Consider the following 7,518-nt stretch of genomic DNA (forward strand, 5'->3'; position numbering starts at 1 on the left):
AAATCTGAAAATCCTGAACAGGCATGTCAGGGCCTTTCTCATGTCACGGCCTTTGCACCTGCTGATACTTCTTCCCAGAATGCTCTTCCTCTACCAGTTCTGCACCCAACTGGCTCTTTGTTGGCTTCAAGTGTCAGCCCAGACACCACCTCCTCAGAGAAGCCCTCCCTGACCACACCCTCTGTCAGTCTTCAGGCGCTCTGTCATACCAACCTGTTCTATTGTCTTCGCAGCCTTAAAACTATGTGATAAATTCCCATTGTTTTGATTTCGAATTTGCAAAGCCCCCCCCCCCCCCCCGGCCAGTCCTGTCTGCTGAGCCCTCCCTGTATTGGCTGCTGCTTTGCAGGATGTCTGGGTTTCTCCTGGCATTGAGGGCTGATTGGAGGGCTCAAAGGGCTGGCATTGCCACTGGTTTTCCGTGATGGAAGGTTTCTCTTCTTTCTTCAGGGGGACACTTTGCCTTCTCCACGCTGCCTGCTCCCTGCTCTGTTGGGCAGCTACCCTATTCCACATCTAGCCCTTTCCCTCCACAGCTGCCTCCTCTCCCACCCCTGTCCCACCCACTGTGTCTCCCAGGCAGGAAGCCTAGGGCCAGAGCTGTGGTGGTTGCATGGGCATCATAGCTAGCCCCTGCTTGTTAGGGGTCTCCGCAGGTTTGTAATGGGACAGGTGGCTTGTGGGACCATGAAGCTGGTGGGGGTGGTCCCCCCAGGGTGCCCCCCCACCTCATAGCACCCAGTCCCTGGCGCCCAGCGATGAGGTGGCCCCACTCGGCCAGGAAGTGCCTCTGCTGCTCCCTCTACTCTGCTGCCATTTGAGCTCTCAAGTGACCTGAGTGACCCAGATCCTCCCCATAGGATTTCTTTCCCTTCCTCTTACCCCACCACAGAGGAAACTGGGGGTCAGGGCTCAGGAGGGAAGAGGCCAAGTTCAAGTCCTCAGTGTTTAGAGGCCAAGCAAGCAGGAAAAGGTACAGATCTACAGCTGGCAGTGGGGCGCAGGACTGGAGGAACAAACCCCTGTATTCTGGAAGGAGACACTGAGGCCGGAGGGGTGGTTCCACCTGTGCCTAAAGCCACCATGGACCAGGTGCTTCCTGCTGCTCCTGCCTTCTCCCTCCCTCAGGAGGCTCCAGATCCCTCAGGCTTCTCCCAGGACCTCTCCTCACCACGGGGGTCCCCCAGAGATGCTCCCTGTGCCTCCCCTCAGGAGGCTGGGCTTCCTGTAGGAAAGGAAAATCAAGGGACCTTTGATCTCAATGGTGGCCCCTGTGGCCCTGCCCGGTGCCCACACCTGGGGGAGGCTGCTGGCTTCTGTAGCAGACTCAGAGGGCACCCAGAGGCAAATTGTTGTTGCTTCTTTGGGCCTCAGTTTCTCTATTTGCACAGTGAGCCCAAGGATCCCTTCCAGGTCTGCAGGTTTTGCTCTGTGAAGCCCACCCAGCTGGGGATAGGGAGAGACCAGTGAGACTCGAGGGGTTGAGGAGTGAGGGGCGTGCACTGTGGCACAGAGGGTTTAGCCGCTGCCTGCAACGACAGCATCCTATATGGGCACTGGTGGGAGTCCTGGCTGCTCCACTTCCAGTCCAGCTCCCTGCTAATGTACCTGGGAAAGGCAGTAGAAGGAGAAGATGGCCCAAATGCTTGGGCTCCTGCATCCAGGTGGGATACCAGATGAAGCTCCTGGTACCTGGCTTCAGCCTGGCCCAGCCCTGGCTGTTGCGGCCATTTGAGGAGTGAACCAGTGGATGGAAGACTCTCTCTCTCTCTCTCTCTCTTTCTGCCTCTGCCTCTGCCTCTCCCTCCCTCTCTGTAACTCCACCTTTCAAATAAATAAATACATCTTTAAAAAAAAATGGGGGGAGGGATGAGGAGTGGCCACGAGGGGCGTGGGGCTGGAGCCTGCAGTCCTTGGCTCAACCCCACTTGGGTCTTCCTCGTTTTGTTTCTTCACTGGCTGCCTGGCCCTTAACCGGGAGAAGGGATGGTGCGCCGAGGGCTATAGAGGAAAGGTCAGAGGGAACGAGGGGCTCCTTAGCCACTTGCTCACGTCTTGCTGGCGCCCAGTGTCAAGGGGGAGGCCCTGTGGAAGCAAAGGTCTCTCTGACTCAAGGTCACTTCCCCCCAAGATCTCCTGACACCAAGACATGAAGAGCGCTCTCTCCTGCTGCCAGAGAAATCTGGCGGCTGCCCCAGGTCCTGGGGGATCAGAGCGGGTGAGACCTGGGCCTGGGCCTGAGACCACCCTGTGCGTGAGCCACGATTGTTATCGGGGGCGGGCATGTGGCCCCTTCCAAGGGCACCAGAAAAGACACTCAACAGGTTGAATTTCCAAAAAATGCACCGGGATCAAGCATATTTTCTCAGCCGTGGCGAGCGCGGTTTCAAATGGAAAACACAAGTCGTCCAGGCAGACGCGTGTTTAGATGAAGAGGGTCTCGCCCTCCCCCCTTGCCTGGGAGCTTACTTTTCTGCAAAGGCAAACATGTGATTATATTTATTTCGCAGGCCTGGGAGGCCTGCTTGTCGCCGTTCCCCTCCTCCCAGCTGGGGTCATGCAGATCTGGGCCTCACCACCAGTGGTTTCTGCCCCCACTCCCGGGGTGGTAGGGGAGTTGCTGGGCTTCAAGAGGGGGAGGACCAGGGTCCCTGCCTGCTTTGGGTGGCCTGGAGTGACGGGGAGGGGGGCCCAGGTTTCTTTATCTGCAGAGTAGAGATGGCCCAGGCACCTCCTGTGGTAGCCCCCCTCCAGCACGGCCCCCTGGGCCACCTTGCCTCTGGGCCTCTGAGATTTGTGTCCCCTCCCACAGTGCACAGAAAGAACGTGCGTAACTGATAGGAGACTGCAGAAGTGACAACGTGTGACTGCTGCATTACCAGGGAGCTGGGTCGGAAATGGAGCAGCCAGGACTTGAACGGTGCCCATATGGGATGCGGGTGTCACAGGTGGAGGCTTAACCCACAGTGCCACAATGCTGGTCCGGAGAGACAGCCTTGTTAGAAGTCCAGTGTCCTCAGGGTGGGCACTGCTTGGGATGCTTGCATCCTGGGTTCGAGTCCAGGGCCCCCTCCTGATTTCAACAGGGGTCCCTGCCCCCACAAGGGAGACCTGGGTTGGGTTCCTGGATCTTGGCTTTGCTTTGGTCCAGCTGGCTGGTCCGGGCATTTGAGGAGTGCATGAGAGAGTAGAAGATTTCTCTATCTCTCTGCCTCTCAAATAAATAAAATAAAACAAAATAAATACAAAGTAAAAAGATCCAGAGTCCCCTCTGGACATCTGAGTCACTCCCGTGAGTCTCGTGACCCAGCAAGTGGAAGCTCTCTGTGGCAGCCTCTTGCACAGCTCCAGAACATAAGAGTTGCCCAGTACTTGTTTCTTGGGGCCCGTGTGGTGGGGAAGTGGGTTATGCATCCACTTGCAAAGCTGATATCCTGTATCAGAGCGCCGGTTCGAGTCCCAGCTGCTCTGCTTCTGTCCAGCTTCCTGCTAATGCGCCTGGAAAGCAGTGGGAGGTAGCCCATCACCACATAAAGAGATCTGGATGCACAGTGGGCCTGGTGCCTGGCCTAGCCCCAGCCCCAGCGGCCCTCTGGAGAGTGCACCAGCGGGTGGAAGATCTCTCCTCTCTTTCTCTCTCTCTCTGTCTCTCTCCCTTTCTCTCTATCACTCTGCCTCTCAAATACATAGATAAACCTTTTAAAAAAGTTTCTCTTTTTTTTTTCTCCAAAAGCTGTTTCCTCCCCACAAATTGAGCACCAGTTTCCAGGGACTGCACGAGATAGGAGCTTCTTTCTTCCCCTTCCTCCTCCAAGGTGCTCAGGGCTGGATGCTGTGAGGCCAGGACTGGAAACCAACTCCTCCCCTCCACTTCCCACGCCCCGCCCCGAGACTGAAGCCCCATGGACACTCCAGTGTCCCCTCCAGGAGCCTTCAGCTCCTCCCCTCACCGTCACCCCCCGCCCACCCCACTGCGGCCCACTCCGCCCCCACACACAGCTCTAGCTCCTTCCTTCTGCAGCTGGGCTCTCCCCGCCTCCCAGCCAAGCCCTTCTCCAGCGTCCACACCGGCCATTCCCCGCCTCCATGCCTCCTCTGCATCCCAGCCACATTCCCTGACCCCTGCCAGGGAGCCCCCTTCAGTCTCACCCCTGCCTCTCTGTCCCTGAATTTATGGGTGCCCAGCCCACCCACCTGCCTCAGCCCCAAGGGTCCCCAGGGCGCTCAGACTCTGGACACGGGGGACTCAGTACAGACGCAGCCCTGGCAGCAGCTGTGGCACGTCTCAGTCTCCTCATTCCTGCCATGGCACCTAAACCCTGCGTCCCCTGGCTGTGGCGAGAGTCCGATGAGTCGGTGACGCTGTCACAGGCTGTCTCCATGGGAAGGCTCAGTGGAGGCGAGCCTCTTCCAGTGCCTCCTCCCACACGCACGCCCTTTGCTGCAGCCCAGGACTTGCCCTCATTCTTCCCAGCCAGCCCAGGACTTGGTTCATGCTGCTTCCTCCTCCTGGAGGACCCTGGCCTCGCCTCTGCCTGGCTTGCTCCTGTTGATCCTTCTCAGCCCAGCTGAAATCACTGCCTCCGGGAAGCCCTCCACTCCTTCTCTTGGCATAATTGATGCCTTCCGTCCTCTGTGTGGGTGCCTTTATCGTCCTTGCCACCTTCCTTCATCTGCTTATATTCCCACCTCTCCCAGTGCACTCACTCACCTCCATACGTATGCATGTAGTCGGCACTTCTTAAATGCATGTTGGCTTTGCTTTCCCTGCTATACATTCCAGTCCTACTCAGGAGTAGCTTGCTGCTTCTCCTTGCCATAGCCAGATTCTTCCTTTTTCAAATACGTCTTCAAGATTCGCTCCCCTCCCCCCTAAAAAAAAATCTCCATCAATTACCTGCCCCCTGCAAAAACACAACCAGAACGAGGCGTGACTGTGGTCTGGCGCTCAGCCTGACTCCCAGGGCCTGGGACAGACAAGAAAGGCCCCGGGGAGGGTGCAGGCGGGCAGGCGGCTCCAGCACGCCACCCCCACCCAGGAGGAATTGACTTTGGTTCCACTCTTGTGGGGACGGAGGGGGCTGTGTCGGGGTTCCGTTTTCCTGGCATCTCGGTTATGCCTTGGAAGCTGGCTTGGGCTGTCGGGGAATCTGGGGAGGGGAGCAGGGCTGGTGGCAAGGATGGGGGTGTGTGTCTCTCCAAACAGTCCCTGATATCCCATTGGCTTTCGTCTTGTGCCCAGGGCGAAATCAAACATCAACCGGCCCGACGGGTGCCTGGGCTGACGGAGCTGGGCAAGCCTCTTCCAGATGTGTGCAGCTGCTTCCTCCCACTCCCCACACAGGAGCCCCATGTCAGCTGCTCCCCAGGTTTGGGGCCAAGGAAGCTCGCTGGCCCTCACCCGTGACCGTGACCACGGTTTTCCACGGAGGAGACCCGCCCCCACCCTGCTCCCACCCAGTGTTCTTTTCACATGCCATCCCTGGAAGTCCTTCCTGCTCCAGGAGAAACAGGAGGGGCGACTGTGTGGCAGACAGAAAGACAGAGGGGCCGGGGGTTATTTGACAGAGGAGAATGTGGGGAGATCATGAAATACATGGAGCTCGAGTTAATGTGAAAATGGGAGCACTTCACTTCCAGGCATTCAGCCTCTCAGCCGCCCAAGTTCCTCTTCCCAAATGCTATCAGCTTCTAATAAGGATGGAAGACAATTGGATTTATTGCAAACTTAATTGTTTATAGAAATTTACCCGGCTGCAGACATGGACTGGGAGGATGGACCCAGTGGAAAGATGGGCGAGCTGGAGACACAGATGAGGAGGAGGGAGGGGGTGGGCACATGGAGGGGGCACCCAAAGGGGAGGGGCAGGACCCAAGGAAGAGGAGGAGGGCGGGAGGAGCTGGGAGAGGAGGCGGAAAGGAGGGGGGGATGGGCTGAGCAGGAAGCAACTTCATGCAGACTGCAGGCAGGGGCAAGAGCGTGGTGGAGAGAGGACCAGAGGGGAGAAAGAAGGCAGGACCGGGGGGTGGAGGGAGCCCGGAGACAGGAGGGGACCCCTGGGGCTGCCCCCAGAGGATGGCCTCGGTTAGGGACAGAGCCCCAGGTGGGGCACCCAGGCTGCTCAGAGGAGTGGAGGTGAGGGCAGAGCGCAGGGGTGTGTGTGTGTGTGTGTGTGTGTAAGAACGCCTAGGGGAGGGTGTTCCTAGAGGGAGGAGTGTGGGCTCTGGAGGGAGGCCCCAAGGCTGGACACTTAACTGCTGCTCACCCTCCTCCAGGGTGGCAGCCCCTGCCCCCAAGGGAGCAAGGGAGGAGGCCTCTCCAGAAAGCCCTGGGGCAGTCACAGACTCACAGACTCCATGCCGGGGGTCACTGGGATGGAGTGGGGTGGGTGGCCTCCGTCTGTGAGATGCGGAGGTCAGCTGTGCCCTCCTCTGTCTCCCAGGAGCAGTGTGGGATTGGGAGCAGCAGCATCCTAGCCCAGTCCATGCTGCCCCTGTTTCCAGATGGTCCCTTTGGCCCAGGGAAGGGGGAGATTGGAACTCTGGTCACCTTACTCCCCCAAGTGCTGCCGACAGACAGTGCTGCCGGGTCAGCAAGGGACTTTGGTGCAGAAGAGCCAGAGACACGGTGGGATTTTTCACTCACTTGACGTCTGGCCGTGGCAGCCCACCATCGCCCCGTCTCTGTGTCCCCTGCGGGCCCCGTCACCATGTCCGTGAAGAATGAGCAGTTAGCCTGGGCAGAAGAGGCTAGGCTGAGCCTTCACCCAGGTCCAGGCAGTGGTCACATGGGACACTCTAGGTGAGGCTTGGAGTGGGGCAGAACGTCCAGAGGCGGCCTTTCCAGATGTGTACAGATGTGTGCTTCTGACTGGGCCCTAGATGGGTCTAGGACCTTCCAGGACCCTCTGCCCTGCTAGGGGCTCTCCATCATATTGTCCTCCTTCTGACTCACCAGCACACACAAACCCACAAACCCACACTCATTCATTCAACAAACACAAAGAATGAGCGGGCCTCAGCGGATTCACCCACATGGTGCTCATCCTCAAAGGACCTCCCAGTCCAAGAGGCAGAGCCAGACACATCTTGGGACACTAGGACAATGGGAGGGGCCGCCGAGCCTGGCGTATACATAGAAGCCACCGAGGGTTTGTTGAGTGACTTCTGCAAACAGGCTGTTGGTGAGCAGAGAGGAGGGGCTCACAGTCAGTGGGAGCTGGGCTCCTAAGGAGCCGCGTTTGGAAGGCATAGCAGGCTGGGTCCTTGAGGGCAGGGGCTGTGGAGTTCACGCCCCCAGCACAGTGCCTGACCCAGGGCAGGACATGGGAGGTACATGAACGATGTGTTAGGGGCTTTGGGGTTGCTGGTGAAAGAAACCTGTCCCAAACTGGCTAAAGCAAAGCAGGAGAGTTTACGGCTCAAGGTAACTTAATTCCTGTATGGGGTCAGGGTCCAGGTCCAGGTTCAGGGGACAGGTGCTGACGGCTGAGCACCTCTTGGCTCTGCTTTCTTCTT

The sequence above is a fragment of the Oryctolagus cuniculus genome, chromosome 17 (assembly GCF_051225735.1).
Source record: "Oryctolagus cuniculus isolate XC-2025 breed Fujian yellow rabbit chromosome 17, ASM5122573v1, whole genome shotgun sequence".
NCBI classification, from domain to species: domain Eukaryota; kingdom Metazoa; phylum Chordata; class Mammalia; order Lagomorpha; family Leporidae; genus Oryctolagus; species Oryctolagus cuniculus.